We start from the raw sequence: 26,243 nt of genomic DNA on the forward strand, positions 1-26,243 counted from the left end.
ATTCCATTCGGTTCATAACCCCTTAGGGTTTTAGTGCTAATCCCTTCGTTTTATTATTCCTTTCGGTTTCTCATATTAATTCCTTGGGTTTATTATTTCCTTAGATTTATAATATCGATCATGGTAAACCATTGTCAATCATAGCCGACCATGGTCAACCATGCTTGAATGTCACATTGTCACAAGGATTTTCTAACCATGAAAATAAATGATGTTTTTTTCACTGTTTGTAATATTTATATTTGGGTTTACGACTGTTGGGTTTATAATATTAGTCCCTTGGGTTTAATATTATTCCCTTGGGGTTTTAGTATTAATCCATTGGGTTTATTATTCATTTTGGTTTATAATATGAATCCCTTGGGTTTATTATTACCTCATGTTTTTTATATGAATCCCTTGGGTTTATTATTACCTTATGTTTATTATATGAATCCCTTGGGTTCATTATTCCCTTGGGTTTATATTATTAGTCCCTTTTGTTTAATAATATTGCCTTAGGTTCATAATCCCTTGGGGTTTTAGTATTAATCCCTTGGGTTTATAATATCAATTGCTTGGGTTTATTATTCCCGAGTCAAACATGGTTTATTATAATGTCGACCATGGTCCAACATGGAATTGTGATAGGAATTGTCTCAATATGTAAATCAATGATGGTTGATCATGTTTATTTTAATGTTTATAATATTTTTCTTAGGGTTTATATACGTTGGGTTTATAATATTAGTCCCTTGGATTTAATATTATTCCCTTGGGTTCATAATCCCTTGGGGTCTTAGTATTAATCCCTTCGTTTTATTATTCCTTTGGGTTTCTCATATTAATCCCTTGGGTTTATTATTCCCTTAGGTTTATAATATCGATCATGGTAAACCATTGTCAATCATAGCCAACCATGCTTGAATGTCACATTGTGACAAGGATTGTCTCACCATGAAAATAAATAAGAATCCCTTGGGTTTATTGTTCCTTTGGGTTTATTATCAATCCCTTGGGTTTATTATTCCGTTGGGTTTATATTATTGGTCCCTTTTGTTTAATAGTATTCCCTTTGGTTCATAATCCCTTGGGTTTATTATTCATTTGGGTTTATTATATCAATCACTTGGGTTTATTATTCCCTTGGGTTTATATTATTAGTCCCTTTTGTTTAATAGTATTCCCTTTGGTTCATAATCCCTTGGGGTTTTAGTATCAATCCCTTGGGTTTATAATATCAATCATGGGTTTATTATTCCTGAATCAAACATGGTTTATTATGATGTCGACCATGGTCCAACATGGAATTGTGATAAGGATTGTCTCAATATGAACATCAATGATGATCGATCATGTTTATTTCAATGTTTATAATATTTGTCTTAGGGTTTATATATGTTGGGTTTATAATATTAGTCCCTTGGGTTAATATTATTCCCTTGAGATTTTAGTGAAAATCCCTTGGGTCTTTAGTATTAATCCCTTGGGTTTACTATTCCCTTAGGTTTATAATATCAATCATGGTCAACCATTGTCAATCATAGCCAACCATGGTCAACCATGTTAATCATAAGGTTTAATGTTATTCCCTTGGCTTTTTCATATTAATCGCTTGGGTTTATTAATCAGATAGGTCTCTTTGTCCAACATCGCATTGTGACAAAGATTGTATCAATATTAAAATAAACAATTTTCAGCGATCATCAACCATCGAAATTCATATCCATGGTCCAACATCACAAGATTTGAGAAATATTGTCTCAATATGAAAATCAACCATGGTCAACCATTTTAAACCACATTTAACAATGGTTGTATATGCGGTTTTATTAATGGTCTACCATGGTCCAACATCTGACGCAGGGTTACCCCTGCTTTACCCACAGTATGCATGTAGAGCTATGCATAAACCATTTTCCCAGGAATAGATATGACCTACCAGGTCAAAACTTCATTAATAGTAATGGTTAAGGCCCTTTCCATTATCTCTCATGTGGAAACATATTAATAGACTAACCCAAAGTCTAAACCCTCATTATCGGGACTTTAATCACCCCTTAACCTTCATTCCCTTTAATATTGGGACTCATATCCATGGTCTAAGCCATTATTAAATCCTTATTCCGCACCATATACAAAACCCTCTTTTAACTTTGGGTTATAATTGTGCTTAACCTTAAAACCCTTCTATCGCGCTTCAATCCATTATAAACCCTTTATAATTGATAACACATAAAACCACATACATCATACCTTTTTCCGCCAATCCTCGGTCTTTGCACAATTCTCGAGAATCACCTTTATCGCAGTCGCTCATCGCCAGTTACCGTGGTCATACCACATACATACCTTTATCCCCCTCCAACTCCGATATGTGACTATCGGAACGTTTGAATAACACTTTTGCATAAAAGCCCTCGGCACAACACTTTATAGAAATACAAAGGAAATACATTAAATTTCCGCTCCAAACCATATAAGTGGATCTCAAAATTTATACATCTGCATTTATAAATATCATCGGGTCCACTCATCGGCCTTCACATTATCCTTCGCCGTTGATCTCCTCCCATAGATCCAATGCTTTACATTGGTTTCAGGATCGCATCGCAATCTTTCAAAGGGAGGAAGCGATTGCGACATGTGATGTATGGCCGAACAGGATCGCATCGCAATCTTTCAAAGGGAGGAAGCGATTGCGACATGCGATGTATGGCCGAACCTGAAACCTTATCGAATGTGAATTAGAATCCATCGGGTCCGTAAACACATGTCGGATTGAAAGTTTTAAAGTGTAGGGATCAAGCGATAGTCGATAGCCGATAGTGATAAGTGCTGATCGGAGATCGGGCGGATCGGTGATCAGAGATCAGAGGAGGAGTAGCGTAGCAGAAGGTTTATATGGAGGGGCGGACCCGACAATAAATATAAGTGTGGACATATAAATTCTGAGTTCTAATATATGGTTCAGAGTGGAATTTTAGTGTATTTCCTTCTTTTCATATTAAAAGGTGGTTTAATTGTTCCGATAGTCGCATATCAGAATCGGAGGCGCTACAGAGCATATATGTGATAAGACTGTGGGTAACTGCGATGGCCAATTGCGATAAAGGTAATTATTGATAATTGTGCAAGGCTTATGAAAGGCAGAAAAGGTAAGTATTTGCGTGTTTGGGGTTATTTCCTTTGTAAATGGTTTACGAAGTTTTAAAGTGCCGATAAAAGAGTTTTATGGTTTAGTCCAGTTATAACCCAAAGTTTAGAAGGGGGTTTTGTTTATATATGCAGTTAAAGAATTTTATAAAGGTTTTAGAAGGGTGTATGTGTCCCGATAGTAACGATAGGAAGGATTTAGGGAAGGGCTTTAATAAAAGGGTTAATGAAGGCTTGGGAGTTGATTTAATTCCTGATAATGAAAGAATATGAAGGGTTAGACTATATGCTAATAGATGAATGTTCCCACATGAGTTCTAACTAATGGGGGCCTTAACCATATAATGTATTGAGGATTTAACTCGGCAGAGAGTTAGCAATTCCTGGGATGAATGTGATTATGCATTGTACATGCATACTGGGGGTAAAGCAGAGGTAACCTGGCATAATTATTCCCTTAGGTTTATAATATTAATCATGGTAAACCATTATCACTAATTCCTTAGGTTTATAATCTTAGTCCTTTTTGTTTAATATGATTCTCGTTGGTTCATAATCCCTTGGGATTTTAGTATTGAACCCTTAGGTAATAATAAACAAAGGGACTGATATTATAAACCCAATGTATACAAACCCTAAAATAAATATTAAAAATACTAAAGCTTAAGCGTAAGAATAATAATAATAATAATAAGATGAGTTTATATTATTATAATAAAATTCATATAATAATCATAAATATATAAATATATAAGAATATAGTTGCTATTATTTGTATAGTTATTAATTATCATAAATAATAATAGTTGCTATTTAACTTGCTAGGCTGGATCTGTTTCTTCAACTTGGTCCTGACGATGAACCACACTAGTTGGTTCGAAACGCGTCGACAAATGGTTTTCCATGTGATTTACGCCGAAAAATCTCTCACAAACTTGATATGGATCACAGAAGCCCGAACTCTATAATAATATTGATTATATTATTATTATTATAATAATTATATTTGTATATTATTATAATAATATAATAATAATATAATATTATTATAATATTATAATCAAATATTAATATTAATATTAATATTTATTTATTTTAATATTAATACAATATAATTGTTATTATTATTTTTTATAATTTTATATTATTAGATTTTTTAAATAATATAATGATAATCTAATAATATAATATTTATACAGTAATATATATAACTAATCTGGTTGTTAATATTTATATAGTTATTAATAATCCTGAACACTGATAATAATTAACCCTATGTATACAAACCCTAAGATAAATATTAAAAATACTAAAGCCTAAGAATAATAATAATAATAATAATTAATAGTACTAATATTATAATGAGATTATATTATTATAATAATATTAATATAATAATCATAAATATATAGTTTATTAGAATATAGTTGTTAATTATTTGTATAGTTATTAATTATCATAAATAATAAATAATTGGTCTTTATTGTTCTTATTATAATAATATTATTTCTATATATTATTATATAAATATTATAATATTAATATAAACTCCTAATAATATTATAATAATATTTATTATATTATTATGATAATATGGTAATTATATTTGTATATTATTATAATAATATAATAATAATTATATTAAAATTGCTCTTCACAATTGGAATTCCTATCTTAAAAAGCTTCATGAATCTCCAAATGTCATGGATAATTTGGAAACCCTGCTCACAACGAAAGAAGTTTTCTCTTTAGAAGACATTAAGTTTGGGGTTAATCGCCTCGCTAATGGGAAAGCTAAGGACATTGAAGGTTACCAGGTAGAAATCTTAAAAATTGGAGGTCCTGTCCTCATCCCCCACATCGACAAGCTTTTCAATCAAGCAATCAAGCAAGGGTTCCCTAAACCTTGGACTGAGAGCCTCATTATCCCTATTTTTAAAAGTGGGGATACAAATAACCCCTCTAATTATCAGACAATTATGATCAACCCTCTCTTAGCCAAGTTATATGGTAGTATTTTAGAAAAGAAGTTAAGCATATGGATTGAAAGTGAAGGTAAGTGGGCTAAAGGCCAAGCAGGTTTCATAAAGCATCACTCAACAACATACCACCTCATTACGCTTAGGATCATTGCGGAGGAATGTCGTAATGATAAATCCAATTTATTTTGTTGCTTTGTGGACTTTAGAAAGGCTTTCGATACGGTTCCTAGATACAACCTTTGGAATAGATTAGAAGAGCTAAAGGTTCCTCTCGATTTGAGAGCTGCCGCTATAAGGTTATACGAGAATGTAATTTCCAAGCTAAAGAGCAATGAGGGGTGGTCAAAAGATATTAAGTGTAACATTGGAGTTAAACAAGGTTGCCCCCTCTCCCCTACCCTATTTGGCATTTACATCAATAAGCTCGAAGGCTATTTAGAGGAAGCAGGATGTGATGGCACGATCTTAGCTGGGATAGTCGTCATCCTTCTTCTCTATGTTGACGATATTGTTCTTTTCGCAAGGTGCCCATCTGATCTTGATAAGAAACTCAGGCTTCTTAAGGATTTCTGATCTACCATGGGTATGACTATTAACACTGACAAAACAAAGTTATGATTATCAAATCCAAGAAGGACACTTACGCTAATTTTATGTATGACAATAATAACTTGGAGGAAGTGTATTCTTACAAGTACCTAGGAGTTGATATTCATCACAAGTTCAACTGGAACCAGAGCATTGAGAAAATGATTAATGGGGGGTGGAAAGCTTATTTTGGTCTTGAAAATAATTATAAAACAACAAACCTCGTAATGTGGGATAAAAATAAGTTTCTCTTTGAAACTTTAGTCACTCCTATTATCTTATATGGCTGTGAGGTTTGGGGTTGCAGCATCTCCAGAGAATCATGGAGAAAGATTGAGCAAATCCAGAAGCGTTTTATAACTTATAACCTGAAAATTAAAAGTAATACACCCTATCCTATTCTCCTTATAGAAGCATGTCTTTCCCCTATTGAGAGCCTAGCTATGATTAGGTTTCTGTTGTACAAGCACAAACTCAATAACATAGACAATCATAGACTTCCTAAGCTAGCTTTAAATTCTAGCCAAAACCACTTAAGACTCAATTAGGGGTGGCATAAAGACACAAGGGCCTGGTTAAACTATTGGGAGATCAATGAGAATGATGCTTTACAAAACATTAATAACATTAAAGATATTGTTACTTCTAAGTTCAAAGAAAAAATGTGGTGTGAGAAAGATTTAGTGGCTAAAAGAAAATTAAGTTATTATAAGAAGGTCATCAACCCCACCCTAGAAGATCAAAAGTATCTCTCTATTTTAACTAGCTCAAAGAAGAAAATTAATATAACAAAGATTAGAATGAATTCTCATGAGCTCCATAGTGAAACAGGTTGTTGGGTGTTATAGACATATTTGGGCACTGCAACCCCAATCGCATATGTCCATAAAACAAGGGCTTATAAGTCCTTAAATGTTTTGTTTCATACCCTAAAGGAGCAAGGTCAGCTGATTACATCATCTCCCAGAAGTTCTCCCTGAAAAACTGCTTAGAACTGGTCAAAACATGACCATACAGACTACTCAGTGCTAAGGGTGCGATGCATCTCACCTGCCACATGAAAAAAGTGCTATGCATATTGAAAAGCCCTTCAGTAGGGTGTGATGAGCGAGAGCAAACAAATGGCAGAGGGATTTGGCCAGGTGGAAACCCAGAGAATCTTCTAGAAACAACCCATTTGACACTTGCCTCTCTGAATTCACCTAGGGATGAGTAAGAGATCATGAAATCTCCAAGTGGAACCAGGAACTATCAGAGAGATGACACTAATCAAAATCCTAGAAGCTGACTCACCCACCTGCAAACATCTATAAATGGAACCCTCATCCTAGAGATCCAGGGGCTGGAATTTTGTATTTGGTAAGGAAGTGCTGTTGGTTTCTCTCTGCAACATTATATTGTTGGGTGATCTAATCTTTTCATGAGGTGAAGAGAGCTTTCATGCTGGGAGGATGGCGCTGGGTCAGGCCAATGGGTTGTAATCCTCTCTTCTACTACTTCTATCAATAAAGCTATTTGAGTTTTCCTCCATATTCTTGTATATTTTTGAATATTGTATTGATATATGCATTTGTATGGTTAATATACATCTGATCCTATATTGTTTATGGTTATAGATATCTATGCTTTGATGGTATTATGCTGCTTTGACTCTACAGGTGTTCTTGAAGCGGGACAAGTAAGGAAGGAGTGGTGAAACTCTGTCAAAGGAGAGAGGAAACAAGTAAGGGGCCAAGAGAAAGACTGAGGTTGGTACTCTCTGCTTCTCTCTCATCTATCTCTCATAAAGGAAAACGTAAGTAACTTTAGTTTGTTTGTTTCTAAGATAGTTACCTGTCTTAGTGGGACTAGCAGCTCTGAGTGGACACTAGTTTTCCCGATAACAAAATGGCGACTCCGCTGGGGAGCGAATAGTTTGATTGCTTGTCTCTATTTGTTTGCTTCATAAACTACAGATGGAGCCTGAAGTTAAGCCATCTAGCCTTTGAACTGCATTTGCTATGCAAGTGAAAAGTAGATCAACGTCGCTTCAGTCAATCTTCAGGTTTGTTTATGAACTGAACAACTGACTTGAAAACATCCTAAGTGCCCTGGTGGTAGCTCAAGTAACCTCATTAGATCAGCCCCTATACTTTGTGTTTACTGCCTACCATTAGCTCAGCCTAAACCCCTGAACTTATCTGCAAAATGTGAGCAAAAACCAAGCTTAGTCTCGTTCCTAGACCATCGCACTGTCTCTCATTGGCAGTCTGGATGCATCACACCTCCCGTGTGCTGTAGGTGAGATGCATCCCTGTTTCCTTATGTTATAGGTGCGATGATCAGATAAGACTGTTTCTGCCTCGAGATTTTGGTTTTTTCTTCATTGTCTTCAGCTTTATTCAGTAGTTTTGCTGTCTGTGATCAGTATACCACTGTTGAAACTCCCTTCCTTTGCATTATTCAGCCTCCATTGATAAAGAATTGTGAATGTTTTTATGTATTTTTCGCCATTTACAATTCTCCTTTGCAAATAGTAGCTTAATCGAACTGTCGTCTTTTGATTTGAAAGTGTCGCAAGTGTCATTTTCAGTCAAAGAAAAGAACCCTCCTCTTTTTGATAGTTGATTACACTTTTGCTCTTGTGTTTGATTTGAATTAATAGTATTTCAAGTGTCGAAAGCAGTTTTCAATTCAAAATCGCAAAGTGTCGTCTTAGTCTTCCTTTCATTTTTTGAAAAGAAAATTGTTAGTGCTGTCGCTTTCAAATAAGAATAGTTCAGATCTGTACTTAGCATTCTTTTTGTCATTCACACATTAAGAAAGCAGAAAACAAATACATGCATGTGCATTTGTATTTAGACTACTTGTTGATATTGATTTAGGAAAAGTGCATCTAGTGTGTGCTCTTTGCTCTATGTCGAAATAATTTTGCTTCTCTTTCCTTAGTAGCTAGGATTTTCATTGCAAAAAGAAAGTAAATGACTATTTATCATCTTAGATTGCATATTTAGGATTTGTATATCTACATCACGCAGTGAATCTTAAAGGCAAACTTCTAGAGAACTATCAACTGTAAAATAAATTTCAATGAACATAAAAATGCTTTGGAACCTAACGCACCACATTTATAAGTCTAGGCTAGAGACGTATTCCGGCGTCGTAAAGCCTGGTAACTATTGCTTTCATCGTAGGTTGGGTGATTCCTCCTCTTTGAGACGACAAGTTCCAGTACGGACTTGTGCTCCCATGTACCGTTGAGTATATATTGGGAGACCACAATAGGCTATATCCTTTATTCTTAGGAAGCCATGTCTACCGCCCTATCGATCGCAATGCACTAAACACAACATTCGGGAAGATTGACTGCCGTACCGTAAAAAATATTCTGCAGTTTTGCGATTGGTTTGGTAATCCCTCTGTCTAGACTTCCAGAGTAGTCACTTTCGTTCCTTTTCAGACTCCCTAAAAGAAAAGGTCCATCTAAGCACTTGTCACTTCAGGCTCATTAAAAATCGAAGGTGACTAGAGTCATCTTTAGCTTTTTCTGGACTCATAAAAATTGAAAAATCAAGTTGTGTCAAAGCGTCATAAAATTTATTTTAATCAGAATAACATCACTGTTCCCTCGTTGGTCTTAGGTTGAGAAAATGGAGTCCACCGATCAAGAATTTCCCCTTAGGGGAAATCCTAGTCCCTTCTCCTCTTGGGGAGATGTTGGTGCACCTCATATGGCCACATTGTCCCTTCCAGGACTGACAATTGGCCTGCCGGTATGGCTTTTCTTGACCTCTGTCGTTCAAAGCACCATGATTCCTAAGCAATCAAATCAGCAACCAGATGATACTGGAGTTCCCCCCCAACCTTCTACTTCGTTTATTTCTCCCTCTCCTTCTTCCTCTTTGCTTGGTAAAGCTAGTAAAACTAAAAACCAAGTAACTGAGAAGAAGAAGAAAGAGAAGGAGAAGAAGAAGAAGAAGCCAACGGCAAAAGGGGGCAACCATGCATCGTCTAGCGAAAATCCACACACTGCACCATCCAAACCTAAATCTCCATGTGTCATTTGCAAAGGGGACCACTATCATCAAGATTGTCCTTTCATCCCACAGATCTTAAGGGACTGGTCTCCCCGCTTGCACAATCTGGTGTCGTCAACCTCTGGCGATCATGTTGAGACAAATGTCTGTCTACATGTGATTTACGCCGAAGTTATTCTTTCAAATATTATGGATCACAGAAGCCTCAATTCAAATGTTGAGACTGCACCGTTAACTAGTGAAAACGAAGTCAATGGACAGAAAGGAAGATCTAAATTTCCTTGTAAACTGTGTGAAGGCGATCATGCCCTCCACCATTGTCCCTTCTTGGATGAAGCTAAAAGAGTCTTGGATAACCGTCCTGCTTCACTGTAGTGACTTCCTTTTGGATACAAGAAAATCTTGCCAAGTCCATCGCTAGTTGAAAATCCGACCGACACCCCTTTGTTGTCAGTCGAAGCGCCTATCATTGAAGATAAAATCTTTGAGTCCACATCGGACCAAAGTCAATAGGTTGAGATGGCAGTCGACCCAATCTTGTCTTCAGAGGATCCACCTTCAGATGATACTGTCACCAAAGAGAATGAGAACGACACCGTTCAAATTCTTTTCGTAAACACAGACTCCGATGAACATGGGGGCAATCTACCCATTCCTTTACCGTGGGAAGGAAGTTTGTCGGAAATTTATCCGGCCGTTTATTCGGTCCCTCCTCCAAGCAATCTAGTCGTTTCCTTCAATTGGAATCTACTAGGCAGACCTCGCCTACCATCTAATGTACCATTCCGAATCATAGTACAAGCTTACAGAATGATCATGGTTGGTACTATTATAGATGAAGGGACTTCTGTGAGTATCCTTTCCTCAAATTCTTGGAAAGCGCTTGGTTTGCCATCGCTTCTGCTTGAGATTCGAAATCTAACAGGCTTCAACAAAGGAACCAGTTGACCGTTAGGGATCCTTCCAAATTTTCCTATAACTTTGAGAAGGAAAACCGTTCATCTAAATGTGATGGTAGTCCAAGGACCTTTAGATTACAATATACTCCTTGGGCGTGACTACATTTATAGCATGGAAGCTATTGTTTCCTCGCTCTTTCGAGTGATGTCTTTTCCGCATGAAGGCAAAGTGGTCTAGCTCGTAGACCAACTTTCATTCCCCGGTTCACACATAGCTACTAATCAAATGCCATCCCTAACTGGTCTTTTTGCGCAAGGAATGTCTAATCAATCTCCGGTCCGTCCACCTGATGAGCGCGAGTGATTCGGTGATTGTGACTAAAACCCAGGGGGCATGCACTATGGTCTGCTTCGACAGGAAAACTTTAGGTATAGGGTAGGTTTTCGCGGAGGATATATGACTAGTCTGACACACTCGTCCATTTAGGAAAATGGGATTACACTGGAATAAGATTCCCTCGTCAAAGTTATGTGAGTGGAGGCGACACACCATTCACCTTTGTCTATTTCGATGGACATCGCCAAGGAAGTGTTTTGTCTACGACGCAGATGGAGCAATTTCGCAAATGCGAGAACTTTCATATGGTAACCTGGAAACTCTACCTTTTTTTTTATATACCTGGGGGCATGCAAACCTTTTGCATGTAAGTGAAAAGCGACCTTTTATTTTTGTAGTTTGTAGGCTCTCAACCCTTTAACCTCATAGGTGGGTCGTTCCTAGCTTGCATAATAAAGGCTCCGGAGCAAAGTTGCGAATGGGGCAAGCTCCCTAAAAAATGAACCTACTGATGAGACATCCTTATTATATGACTGGCACGAGCAGTTTTATGCGAAGTTCAAGCTCGTTAAAAAATAAACCTAGCAATGAGCATATGTTCCGCCAGAGTTTAAGCTCATTAAAAAATGAACCCACCTTCGGTAAATAACCATTGCGATCGCATAATTATCAGCTTTTGAGCCTTGGTCGTGTTCTTACCATCACCTCCACTCTTTTTTAGCTGGTCATATGCCTCCATTTGATTGTTTACCCCTTTTGAGGAACAACTGCGACGAGTGATTCTATTAGCCTCCTTCTTTGCACTGCCGTGATTGAAAAGTTCTGAACCTTACTTGGAACCAGCTGCTATCCTAAAACATCACTCGTTCCTCAGAAAACGAGTCTCCTTTAAGCTCTTTTCATCTGACTCGTAAAATATGAAAATATTGCCGAGCAATTGGCCTCTCCAGCTCGTTAAAGTGATTGGAAGTGTCATCCCTCCTCTAGATTTTAATCTTTTTAGACCTGAGGGATCATTACACAAAAAGATCGAGTGCTTGTCTTGTTCGGCTCATTAAAACTACCGAAAAGTCATCCCTTTCGTATTATTTTATACTTTTTCGGACTTAAGGGATTATATTACGCAAAAGGAATACTGGATTTTCCTTTCCGTCTCTTTTCAGACTCTCTAAAATTGAAAAGGGCCGAGTTATATTTGTCGTTAAACTCGTTAAAACAATAGCGACAAACTTGTCCATGCAGACAAGAGCGAGTTTCACTATCACTAGGTTCGTTAAAACATAGCGACGGGTTTTCCCGAAGGGAAAATTATAGAACAAGCATATGTTATCCTCCTCAAGCTTGACAAAAATAAAGAGGTACTGGTCAGCAATGACGGGGAAAAAATTGGGAAGAAAACTTGAAGAAACTTTATTGGTAGCAGGTCGTTCTTGAACATGACACTTTCACTCCATCACCATGATTGAGTCGGGTTGGGTTATTCCATTCACCGGTCATATCACCATTGGCCCTCTGTACCATCCATTTTTGGGGTTAACGCTACCAATACATTTCAGTGTCCCTGATATGTTCAAGAGAAGTCACTCAAAGAATTCACCAACCCAACTTATGTCTCATCTACTGCAATACCTTCACACTTCATTCTTTCATGACCGCCACCCTGAACCTTGTATCATCAGATCGTTTTCACCTCCACAAAATCATTTGATCTGTTCCATGTCGTAGATGTGGGATTCATTAAGGCCCTCCTACGACGAGTCACTTCTTGTCGACATCAGCTCATTATCCAAGAAGTCGACTTAGGAACAACCCTTTTAGTACTTTGAAGTTTGCATGCCTCAATGGCAAGTTTCTCACTTCCGGTGACAGGTTTACATCAATGGCCTTCGACCGAAAGATTTTACGTGGTGTTCGACATCAACTCATGTATTCGCACCACATGAATTGTACTGCAGTACCTTGAGGGTCATCATCATTATCGGTGATTCCTCTCGTGCCTGTTAATAGCTTGCATCATTGGCTGGTAATCAGGTGATGTCTTTCCATGTTCGATGCCAGAACATCTGTTCACATGGATTGACTTGTACCTCAGGCGAAGATTAAACGAGTTTGAAGACCCCGGATCTAGTTTCATCCATCCAGGTTGCGATATATTCAGGAAAATAAAGACATCAAATGTACATCATAGCTGCACAGATAATCATCCAAACTAAGGGATGATGGCTCTACCAGAATCATCAATCTACCATACAGACAATTGTCAACTAAGGGATGATGGCTCTACCAGAATCATCAATCTACCATACAGACAATTGTCTGTCCTATGTAGCATGGGAATGCCCGCCTCAGCTAGATCATGAAAGATTATGAAGATAATGTATTGTATTGTATCTTATTACAGGTCACCTTCCAGTTTGAAAAACCTCAGATCCTCATGATAAAGCATTTCACCCGACATCAAAAGATTTATGACTTCATGCTTTAGGGGGCAACTGTTATAGACATATTTGGGCACTGCAACCCCAATCGCATATGTTCATAAACCAAGGGCTTCTAAGTCCCTAAAAGTTTTGTTTCATACCCTAAAGGAGCAAGGTCAGCAGATTACATCATCTCCCAGAAGTTCTCCCTGAAAAACTACTCAGAACTGGTCAAAACAGGACCATACAGGCTGCTCAGTGCTAAGGGTGCGATGCATCTCACCTGCCACATGCAAAAAGTGCGATGCATACTGAAAAGCCCTTTTGTAGGGTGCGATGAGCAAGAGCAGACAAATGGCAGAGGCAGTTGGCTAGGTGGAAACCTAGAGAATCTTCTAGACACTGCTCATTTGACACTTGCCTCTCTGAATTCACCCAAGGATGAGTAAGAGATCATGAAATCTCCAAGTGGAACCAAGAACTATCAGAGAGATGACACTAATCAAAATCCCAGAAGCTGACTCACCCACCTATATATGGATCCCTCATCCTAGAGATTCAGGCGTTGGAAATTTGTATTTGGTAAGGAAGTGATGTTGGTTTTTCTGTGCAACATTGTTTTGTTGGGTGATCTAAGATTTTTATGAGGTGAAGAGGGATTTCATGCTGGGAGGATGGCGCTGGGTCAGACCAATGGGTTGTAATCCTCTCTTCTACTACTTCTATCAATAAAGCTATTTGAGTTTTCCTCCATATTCTTGTATATTTCTGAATCTTGTATTGATATATGCATTTGTATAGTTAATATACATCTGATCCTATATTGTTTATGGTTATAGATCTCTATGCTTTGATGGTATTATGCTGCTTTGACTCTATAGGTGTTCTTTGAAGTGGGACAAGTAAGGAAGGAGTGGCGAAACTCTGTCAATGGAGAGAGGAAACAAGCAAGGGGCCAAGCGAAAGACTGAGGTTGGTACTCTCTGCTTCTCTCTCATCTATCTCTCATAAAGGAAAACGCAAATAAATTTAGTTTTTTGTTTCTAAGATAGCTACCCGTCTTAGTGGGACTAGCAGCTCTGGTGGACACTAGTTTTCCCGATAACATTGGGCAGTTCTTAAAACACCATGGAAGGAAAGGATCTGCCATACATGTGAGAGCAGGAATATCGAGGATGAAAACCACTTCCTCTTAGAGTTCCCCACGTACAACCACATTAAATCTCAGTTTCATAATCTTTGTTACAACACTGACCTTCCTAGCCTTTTACAATGTCAAAATTATAGTGAGCTTGGGAGGCTTCTCTCCAAGCTTTTTGAGCATAGGAATAAAATATTAAATCAAAATAAATAATTTATTTCTTTAGGTCCGATAGAACAATGTTTGGTCTTAGCGGACGTTAAACACCACCACCACCATCATAATCAATATAATATTATTATAATATTATAATCAAATATTATTATTATAATAATAATACAATATAATTGTTATTATTATTTTTTTAAATTTTATATTATTAGATTATTTAAATAATATGACGATAATCTAATACAAGCTATTTTTATTATTAATTAATATATATTAGGAGTTTATATAATTATTATAATATTAATATAATATTTATACAGTGAAATATATAAATAATCTGGTTGTTAATATTTATATAGTTATTAATAATCTTAAATACCCATAATAATTATTAATGTGGTTGATATAAGCTTATCGATATCAACCATATTGGTAAATATAATTGTGAATACATACAAAACGAGAGAAAGACACTCTAAAAGAATCTAGTAGTACCTGTGCAACTCTCCAACCTGCCGCTACGTAGTACATGGCATAGTGACTGCAACGTCTCGAACATTAGAAAAATGAGATACCACGAATCATGAAAAGAAAAGTGGGAAAATTTTGGACTACATTCAATGAGCAGAAGATAGACAAGAAAAATGGCATACACCTCCAAACTATGTTGAATACGTCTCAAGAAAAAGGAGATACCAAGAACAAAGAAAATTGTGAAGTTACATTCGATGAACGTTATTGAAGATAGACAATGAAAATGGCACAACACTCGAAACACTGACCAATATATCTCCATCATATAACGAAATGTATTACATATTTTGAGAAGAACAAAAGATAAAAAGTCTCATCAAATATCCTCTACAGTGAATCCCTCTTATAACAAAGACACTCGAGAGCAAAAACATTGAAGGCAGCTCATAGAATATGGTGTGATTTTGATATTGGGGCAGAACGACCGGTAAGAAGAGAAGAACGAGTTCATATATGCATTAACTACAACATATAACTGCAGGTCAGAATAGAAGAAACCAGAGGAAAGAAATTAATGGAGACTGCTTATTGTGAAGTGCTCTCAACGGTTCTATTTCAATGGAACCTTTTATTCCCTATCGGACTAGGCTGAGCTTAGGCCTGCGGGAGCACCAATGTTGAATGGAATAACAATTTACGCCCTATGAAGGTTCGTGCTCTGGAGTGTGTATGCCCGCCCTCCGATCAAATTTCTTTGGATTGTTTCGTATCGGACTAGGCTGAGCTTAGGCGTGCGGGGCAATGGAATAACAATTTACGCCATATTAAGGCTCGTGTTCTGGACTCTGGAGTGTGTATGCCCTCCTATCAAATTTCTTTGGATTGGTTCTCAACAACGCGGCAAAGAATATTTGTGAAATTATAGTGTCATTATTCCATTATTTACTGTAACTTTAACTTTATATACTGTTAAATCCAATGACGACTAACCCATACTGCCAATACATTAATCTAATTATAACTTCACAAATGTTGATAACCTTAACAATCCTATGTGGCAGTTGAGTAGGGTTGCCCAAGAAACTGGCTACGGTGTGTGGGCAATGGATCCCACCGCACAAATCGACGGACGCTGGGTGATGGTTCTCCGAAGCTCAAAAATCAAGAAATAGGAATATGACGTAAAAGGATAATGGAACAATGGTTCTCGTGAGATGCTGAAGGTAGTGGACATGTTAGCTGCGTGCAAAATTAAAGTGAAGCTTCTCAATGACGGGATGTGTTAAGAGAAATTAATGGCGTGGATGAAAAGCAAGGAGAACTTGGGATTCATTCACGGAGAAGTGGAGCGGAGAAGCAAAAGAGAAAAGCGAGGAAGAGGATTTTCATGAACCTGTTGTAGTCCGACTGGTGATTACGATCGACATAAGTTTTTAATGTTTCGTGAAAGGACATATATACCATTTTGGTAATCCTTCGCTGAATGAACTCCTACGCTTTTAAGTTCACGGTGTAATAAATTGGGTTTGTGTTTTTCTTCTAATGACATATAATATGTGCTATGTAAGAATTGTAGCGTTGTAGCTGTCCACCCATGAGAATTGCACCGTCGAAACTTTGCACTAGTTTTGTATTGGAGCAACTTTTATTGTGGAGTGTTTTGAAAAAGAATGAGATATGGGGTGCAAAATAAATTTTAAAACCTAAATTCACTTAGAGGGAGACTTGATAAATTTAAACATAAAGTAAAATATAGTGTATTTACAAGTGGGAGTTTATATTTAAAATGTAAGTGCACAAAATCTGGATTTTATAAAGAAAAAAATTAAAAATTTGAAATTAAGGGATTTTATTATTTTTATTAATGTTAATAAAAATAATGGAGTTATTTTTACATTATAACATTATTTTAAAATTATTTATGATTTTTGTAACATGGTAGATATCATTTTGAATGTCTGATAGAAGATGATCGTTTTTTTTAACCAACCATGTTAGAATTAATGGAGATTAGGTGATTATTTTTACATAGTTATGATTGTGCTTTTCTTGGTCATTCAATTGCTATCATTCAGGGATTTGATTTACTGTCCCTAACAAAGTGTATCTATTTATTATTGGAGTTTAATGCGAAGCCAAAGCGGTGTATTTGCTTGTAGGATCTCCTGGTGATCCGCACCTGTGAGCTCCTTTTGTGTTGTTTGCCAGTTCATGCCTTCCATGTGCAACTGTTGACATGGTATCCGAGCTACAGGGAGGAGAGGCTTGTACGCTGAGTTGAGGATTATAAAAACGCGACATCGTCGTGTGGAGACTGGAGTAATCGCACCGATACTCTTGGAGACTACACTCATTTTTTTATTGCATGCATCGTCGTAGGATTCTAGTGTACACTTGCGACTAGTCGCGAACCCGAGGTGAATAGCTGCGACGATCCGGTTTGTTGGTTGCGTTTTTATTTTTTTTTGCTGTGTGTGCTTGGAAGCTGTGCGCGATTACAATGGCTACGTTGTGGCTAGATTTGCTGCTGGATTTTTTTTACACAGGCGTGTTGCATGGGATCTATCTTGGTGTGACGCTTTGCAGCGTGCAGAAGGCTGCAAGATCACCTGTGGGAGGCCCTGTCATTTGACTGAGTGGAGGCCTGCGTTGAGAAGGGAGGCTGGATCCTGTGTGGAAGCTGAGGGCACTAAACCTGCGTCCAGAAGAAGGCTGGATCGCCAAGCACAACCATAAGGAGGAATGACTTGCCAGTTGTAGTGTGAGGGTTGCGTGGAGACTGCGTGGTGACTGGCTGCATGGTGATAGGCTGCCTGGTAGACTCACCAGCGGAGCTGCGAGGAGGAGGTTTCAGCAGCATTGAGAAAGCCGTGTGGAAGAGTAGCCCACTGTCTCACTGAGGGAGTAGCGCTCGACAGAAGTTGGCTTCCATGTTGGTGCAGTGAGCGTGGAGTATGGTGAACGTTGGCCCCTTGCAATTATCGTTCAGATAATTATAATTTTTTTTAATTGAAGTTTTATTTTCAAAGCTTTAATTAAAAAAAAATTCTTTGGATTTTTTTTAATTCGAGGCTCCTTATTTAAAAAAAAAGGGTGCGCATTTTTTTAACAGAATTTGGAGTGATCTATTTAAAAAAAAAAAAAAAGGATCTGGAGTTCTTTTAATTGAAATTTGAGGAATTATTATCATTCAGGGTAATTTTTTTTGTGAAGGAAATTCTCAGTGATCAAGTATTTTTTTTTAGCATTCGAGGGCTGCTTAAATTGTTGAAGATTTTATTCATTCAAGATGAATAATCAAATCTCTGAAGCTTATCTCAATGAGAGTAATAAGCTTGATGGTTCCTATTACACAAATTGGAAATTTAAGCTCTAGACTCTGCTTGAGGGACAGAATGCCTATGGCATTGCCACTGGTGATGAGGTCAAGCCGATTACTCCAAGTGGTGGATCGAATAAAACAATTCAAGACTAGGAGAAAAGGGAGATGAAGGTGAAGGTTCTTCTCAAGTTATCAGTCAAAGATTGCATCATCCCTCACATTCGGGATTGCAAGACAACGAATGATATCTGGATGATTCTCAAAGAAATGTACGAGATCAAGAACACCAGTCGAACTTTGTACCTCAGAAGAAGATTCTCTCAATCAAGATGGAGGAGAATGAGTTTGTTTCTTCATTCATATCCCGGATAAAGGAAGTTAAAGATAAACTAACTGATATCATTCAAACCGTGGCAAATGATGATCTGGTGACAATTACCATGAACGACATGAAGGATGATTATGAGATGTTTATAACGGGATTGAATGCAAGAGAAAAGTCTCTAGGCTTTGAAGAGCTCACTGGGATTTTGCTACAAGAAGAGGAAAGGAGGTTGTCTCTCAAACCTCAAAATCCAGATCTTGCATTGATGACCAAGTTCAAGTTGAAGGGGAAAACAACGGCTGATCACAGGAAATGCAGCGCATCAAGAAAAAGGCCACCACAAGGTATGACCTCGCATAAACATGACTCTGCTCCTAAATTCTTTTATTTTGGTAAGATAGGCCATTTTGCTAAATTTTACCATAAGAAAAAGGTAGATGGGGAGAGGTACAAGCAGAGAAGACATGCAGGTCATTTGGCTGATGCAGATGTAGATCAGAATCAGGATGTCAAATTGTTTATGGCTGAGGCTGAGACTGCTTTAGCTACTGAGGAGGATGAATCAGATATTTTGTTCATAGATTCTGGAGCCTCCTCACATATGGCAGGTAAAAAGCAATGGTTTAGAAATTTTAGAGAATCCAACACTAGAGTAAAAGTATACCTTGGAGATAATAGAGGGTACAAGATCAAGGGACATGGAGATGTCCTTGTTACTCTACCTGATGGAAAGATCAGGAATATATCTGATGTGTGGTATGTTCTTGGTAACAAGAAGAACCTGATTTATGTATCAAATATTACAGATCAGGATCTCAAGGTAGAATTCTTTAAATCTCATTGTATTATTCAAGACTTCTTGGACCAGATGAAGCCTATTACTATAGATATTCACATAGGAGGACTCTACAAACTGGATGTGAAGAGTACACCACAACAAGCAATGATGTCATCGGATAAGTTTGCTGAAAATTTATGGCATCAGCGACTTGGGCACATCAATTTCAGTGACCTTCTTCTATTGCAGAACAAAGGTATGGTAGATGGTCTTCCTATTTTGAAAAAGTTGCATATTGATTATGAAGCATGTGCATTCGGTAAACAACATAGAGATGAATTTCCTGCTGTTAAAGATAGGAAATAGAGGGATATACTCGAACTTGTACACACTGATTTATGTGGCCCTATGCAGACAAGATCGTTAGGTGGGGCCTATTATCTTTTAATCTTTGTTGATGACTGTACAAGATTCACATGGGTGTATTTTCTTAGACAGAAGAGTCATGCCTTTGAGTATTTCAAGCAGTTTAGGAACATGATCGAGAAGCAGACAGGAAAGTTCATCAGGATTCTTCGATCAGATCAAGGCGAAGAATTCAAGAAAGGGGATTTCAACAAATACTATAAAGAGGGTGGGATACAACAACAGTTTACAAGTCCTTACACTCCTCAACAGAATGGAGTAGATGAGAGGAAAAACAGAACACTTGTGGAGTGTGCTCGCAGTATGTTGAAAGGTAAGAATCTAACTAATGGTTTTTGGGCAGAAGTTGTCAATACTGCAGTGTATTTGAAGAATAGGAGTCCCACTAAAAGTCTTGATTATAAAACTCCTTTTGAAGCATTGTTTGGCTTCAAGCCTATAGTAAGTCATCTTAGAGTATTTGGTTGTAAATGTTTTGTGCATGTTCCCAAAGGAAATAGGAAGAAGTTAGATTCAAAGGCCATTAAATGTACCTTCATTAGATACTGCAGTGAGTATAAGGCCTATAAAATGTTTGATCCTTCTACTCACAAGGTGTTTGTCAATAGAGATGTAGTATTCCATGAACAGGTTGATGATGGAAATCATGTTCAAGATAATGAAGAATGGCATGTACCCTTACTTTCAGATGAGGATATTGAAACAGAAATCAGTTAGCAGCAGCTACAACAACAACAATAGCAACAGCAGCAGCAGCAGCAGGATAAAGAGGAGGAAATTGGTTTCAGTCCACAAAGAGAAGGACAGAGCAGAATAGTTGAACCCCCACCACTTAGGAGATCTAGCAGGCCGAAACAGTTACCAGCTCGATATAGGGATTGTGCACTCATGACTGGTATGTTAAACATTGCAGAACCTTCTAATTTTTATGAAGCTAGTAAGAGTTCTGAATGGAAGGAAGCAATGAAGGAGGAATATGAATCTATTATTAAGAACAATCCTTGGGATCTAGTAAATCTTCCTCATGGTAAACAAACCATAGGCTGCAGATGGTTATTTAAGTTGAAATTTAAATCAGATGGGTCTATTGATAAGCATAAAGCAAGGTTGGTTGCAAAGGGGTATTCCTAGAAAGAAGGTATTGATTTTGAGGAAACATTTTACCCTGTTGCAAAATTAAATACTATGAGATTTATTATTGCTTTAGCCACTAAGTATCATTGGAAAATACATCAACTAGATGTTAAATTTGCTTTCTTAAATGGTGATTTAAAAGAAGAAGTATACTTAGTGCAGCTTGAGGGGTTTGTTAATAAGGGAGAAGATCACTTACTATGTAGATTAGAGAAAGCTTTATATGGTTTAAAGTAGGCTCCTAGATCCTGGTATGAAAAAATTGATTCATTTTCCCTCATGCATGGTTATAAACGAAGCAAAAATGATCCTAATTTGTATACTGTGTTTAATGATGAGGGGAAGATAGTGTTGATTTCTTTCTATGTAGATGATCTGATCATGACAGGGAGTGCAAGAAATCTCATTGAAGAAATCAAGTAGCAGTTATCACAAAAATTTGAGATGAAGGACCTTGGAGAAATGCATTACTATTTGGGTCTAAAAGTTTGGAGAGATTCAAGAAAAACTTTCTTGTCCCAGGGTAAGTATGCTAAGAGTTTGTTGACTAAATTCAAAATGGATGAGTGCAAGGCTGCATTTGTGCGTTTACAGCAGAACAACAAACTACAGGTGGATGATGGTTCGAAATATGCAGATGCAACATTGTACAGACGATTGGTTGGTAGTATTATCTATTTGACTACAATGAGACTAGATCTAGCTTATGCAGTGAGTGTTTTGAGTCAGTTCATGACTCGACCTCATGAGAACCATTAGATTGCAGCGAAAGGAGTACTGAGGTATCTGCAAGGAACTTCAGACTTTGGTATTTTCTATTCTGACTCATTTGATGTTAGTTTGACAGGTTATACAGACTCTGATTGGGCAGGACATTTAGATGATAGAAGATCAATTACAGGTTACACCTTCAGCATTGGTTCCGGGGTCATCTCTTAGTGCAGCAAGAAGCAGCATACTGTAGCCTTATCCTCAGCAGAAGCAGAATATCAAGCTATGTGTGCAGCATCATGTGAGGTAGTTTGCTTGCGTAGACTTCTCCAAGATGCAGGGGAAGAACATACATAAGCTACAATTATCAATTGCGATAATCAAAGTTCCATCAAACTGGCCTACAATCCTGTGTTTCATAAAAACACTAAGCACATAGACACTCAATTTAATTTTATCAGGGAAAAAGTGCAGTCCAAAGATATTTGTGTTGAATATTGTAATTCTTGTGATAATATGGCTGATATATTTACTAAGCCTCTGGGAAGACTGAAGTTTGAGTTGTTTAGGGACACATTAGGTGTGTTTAATAACCCATTCTCCATTAAGGGGGAGTGTTAGAATTAATGGAGATTAGGTGATTATTGTTACATAGTTATGATTGTGCTTTTCTTGGTCATTCAGTTCCTATCATTCAGGGATTTGATTTACTATCCCTAACAAAGTGTATCTATTTATTATTGGAGTTTAATGTGAAGCCTAAGTGGTGTATTTGCTTGTAGGAGCTCCTGGTGATCCGCACCTGTGAGCTCCTCTTGTGTTGTTTTCCAATTCATGTCTTCCATGTGCAATTGTTGACATTTTGGTAATCCTTTGGTGAATGAACTCCTACGCTTTTAAGTTTAGGGTGTAATAAATTGGGTTTGTTTTTTTTCTTCTAATGACATATAATATGTGCCATGTAAGAATTGTAGCGTTGTAGCTTTCCACCCGTGAGAATTGCATCGTCGAAACTTTGCACTAGTTTTGTATTAGAGCAACTTTTATTGTGGAGTGTTTTGAAAACGAATGAGTTATGGGGTGCAAAATAAATTTTAAAACCTAAATTCACTTAGAGGGAGACTTGATAAATTTAAACATAAAGTAAAATATAGTGTATTTACAAGGGGGAGTTTATATTTAAAATGTAAGTGCACAAAATTTGGATTTTATAAAGAAAAAATTAAAAATTTGAAATTAAGGGATTTTATTATTTTTATTGATGTTAATAAAAATAATGGGATTATTTTAACATTATAACATTATTTTAAAATTATTTATGATTTTTTTAACATCGTAGATATCATTTTGAATGTCTTATAAAAGATGATAGTTTTTCTTTAGCCAACCATGATTTTGAGTTAAGCAGTTAATTAATGGGAAAGTTAAGAATATTTAAGGATACCAAGTTGAAAATTTAAAAATATGAGGGTTTATCTCCATCCCTCACATACAAGAACTCTTTAATTTGGCATTGAAGCAACACATCCCTCATCTTTGGATGTATAGCCTATTGTTCATATCTTTAAGAGTGTTGAAAAATTAAGTTTTTCTAATTATTCGACCACTATGATTAGCCACATTTTAGCCAAGTTGTATGGAATTATTTTGGAGATATCATTCAACTTTGGATCATCTTGTTACTCTCAAGATCATTGTGAAGGAATGACACAGTAATATAAAACCAGCTCAAGAAAAGATAGAAAAGAAAGATCAACGCCTTAGAATTCAACCTCTTCGAGGGGGAAACCTCCTTTACATTACATAAATGAACAATTCTTGGATGATACAAATGAAAAAACCTCCTTTCTATATATAGGAGTCTAAGGAGTCACAATATAATCCAGCCGACCTAACAATAATAATATAAAGCCACAAAAATAACAATAGAGGGATTCTATGGGGCACAGAAATAACAATATGGTGGTAATAGGGGCACAACAATATAAATAAGGGGTATAACTACAATAGTAATGGGGTAATCACTAGTATTATAGGGACCCAACATGCCCCTCTCCTTCAAAAAAGTGTTGTCCTCAACGCTTGAGCAGTTCTGGATACTTTTGCATAAAATTCTCATCCTCCCATGTGGAATCTTCAGCGGATAATTTCTTCCACTTGATAAGATACTCTGAAATTGATCGATTTCATAGTTGTCGAGTTCTTGTTTCTGTGACTGCTTCCGGTTCCAATATAATTTTTCCTTCCTCGTCAAGTTCTGGAAATATTGTTTGAACTGGGAGCTTGTCGCCTATAACCTTCTTTAAACATGAAACATGGAAAACTGGGTGCAATCGAGAAGCTGCAGGAAGCTCCAATTTGTATGCCATAGTACCAATCTTTTCCAACACCTTGTACGGACCATAATACTTTGGTGATAATTTATTATCCTTCTTAGCTTGCTTTAGGGACATTTGCTTATATGGTTGTAGCCGTAGGAATACCCAATCACCTACATCAAAACTTCTTTCACTGCGATGTTGATCTGCCTGTTGTTTCATTCTATTTTGTGCCAACACGAGGTTATCCTTTAAGAGTTGGAGGACTTGTTGTTGATGTTCAATGTGATGTTCCACTGCCTGAACCTTAGAATTTTCTCTTAAATAAGATGTGATTGATGGTGGTTGGTACCCATAAAGTGCCATAAATGGAGTCATTTTTGTTGCTGTATGGAAGGAAGTGTTATACCACCATTCAGCCAGAGGCAACCATTTGACCCATTGTGTCTGTTTATCAGATACAAAGCAACGAAGATATCCTTCCAAACATTTGTTTACTATCTCAGTTTGCCCATCAGATTGAGGATGATAAGATGAGCTATGAGCTAACTGAGTACCAAGACAAGAAATTAATTCTGTCCAAAAATTTCCAGTGAAAATGGGATCTCTGTCACTTACAATAATCTTTGGGTTTCCATGTAGCTTTTGAACTGTTTCCATAAATGCAGTAGAAACTGTACTGGCTTTAAATGGATGTGATAATGCACAAAAGTGTGCATACTTGGTAAGCCTGTCAACTACCACCATGATGACACTCTTTCCCTCAGACTTGGGTAAACCTGTGATAAAATCCATTGAAACCTCCTCCCAATGTTGGCTTGGAATAGATAAAGGTTGTAATAGACCCGGTGTCTTAATTGTTTCAACTTTATTTTGTTGGCAAACCAAACATTCCGCCACAAACTTTTGAATATCTGATTTAAGGCCATCCCAAAAAAATTCCTTCTTAACCCCGTGGTAAGTTTTTAAAAATCCTGAGTGCCCTCCTAAGGGAGAAGTGTGCAATTCCATAAGAATCTTTTGTTTTAGCTGGGAATTCTTACAGAGGTATAAGCGATCTTTGTACCATAACGAATCATTTTTCCAGCTAAATGTATCAGAAGTACTGGAATCTTGTTGTAGCTTTCGAATAAGTGCCCACACTTCTTCGCCATTCTTCCATTCCTCCTTTGCTTCGTTTATCCAATCTGTTTGGATAATAGAAATGGCACACAACAATGCTTCCATATCCTCATCCTTTCTTGAGAGTGCATCTGCCACCACATTTTGCTTCCCTTTTTTGTAGATGATTTCAAAGTCATAACCCAACATATTTGTGACCCACTTTTGTTGCTCTTCAGAGGATAATCTTTGTTCTAAAAAGTATTTAAGGCTATCATGATCCGTTTTTACCTTGAAGTGTCTTCCCATTAGGTAGGGTCGCCATTTCTTAAGTGCATGGAGTATTGCCAACATTTCCTTCTCATAAATAGCTTTGCTTAAAAACTTTCCCTTGATTGGACGACTTTCAAAAGCAATGGGTCTCTCATCTTGCATTAGAACAACACCAATTCCATTTCCTGAAGCATCACATTCCACAATAAAGGTTTTTGTGAAGTCCGGTGTAGCTAAGACCGGTGCTTGGCACATTGCCTCTTTAAGATGTTTAAAGGCCTTTGTTGCTTCTGGAGTCCATGAAAATGAATCTTTCTTCAATAATGTTGTTAGAGGTGCTGCTATTCTCCCATAATTCTTAACGAACTTGCGATAATACCCTGTCAACCCAAGAAATCCTCGCAGATGCTTTATGGATGTGGGGATTTTCCATTCCTTAATGGCTTTAATTTTTCTAGGGTCTACCTTAACCCCTTCATGAGATACAATATGACCCAAATATTCCACCTCCTGGACTCCAAAGAAACATTTGGATCTTTTTGCATATAATTGTTTCTCCAATAATTGTAGCACCTTGTCAACATGTTCAATATGATCCTTCCAAGACTTGCTGTAGATTAGTATATCATCAAAAAATACCAACACAAATTTTCTAAGGAATGGTTTGAAAATTGAATTCATCAAACCTTGAA

This window comes from Pinus tabuliformis, chromosome 9, assembly GCF_031772625.1.
Source record: "Pinus tabuliformis cultivar Carrire ecotype Pingquan chromosome 9, CPIR1, whole genome shotgun sequence".
NCBI classification, from domain to species: Eukaryota; Viridiplantae; Streptophyta; class Pinopsida; order Pinales; family Pinaceae; genus Pinus; species Pinus tabuliformis.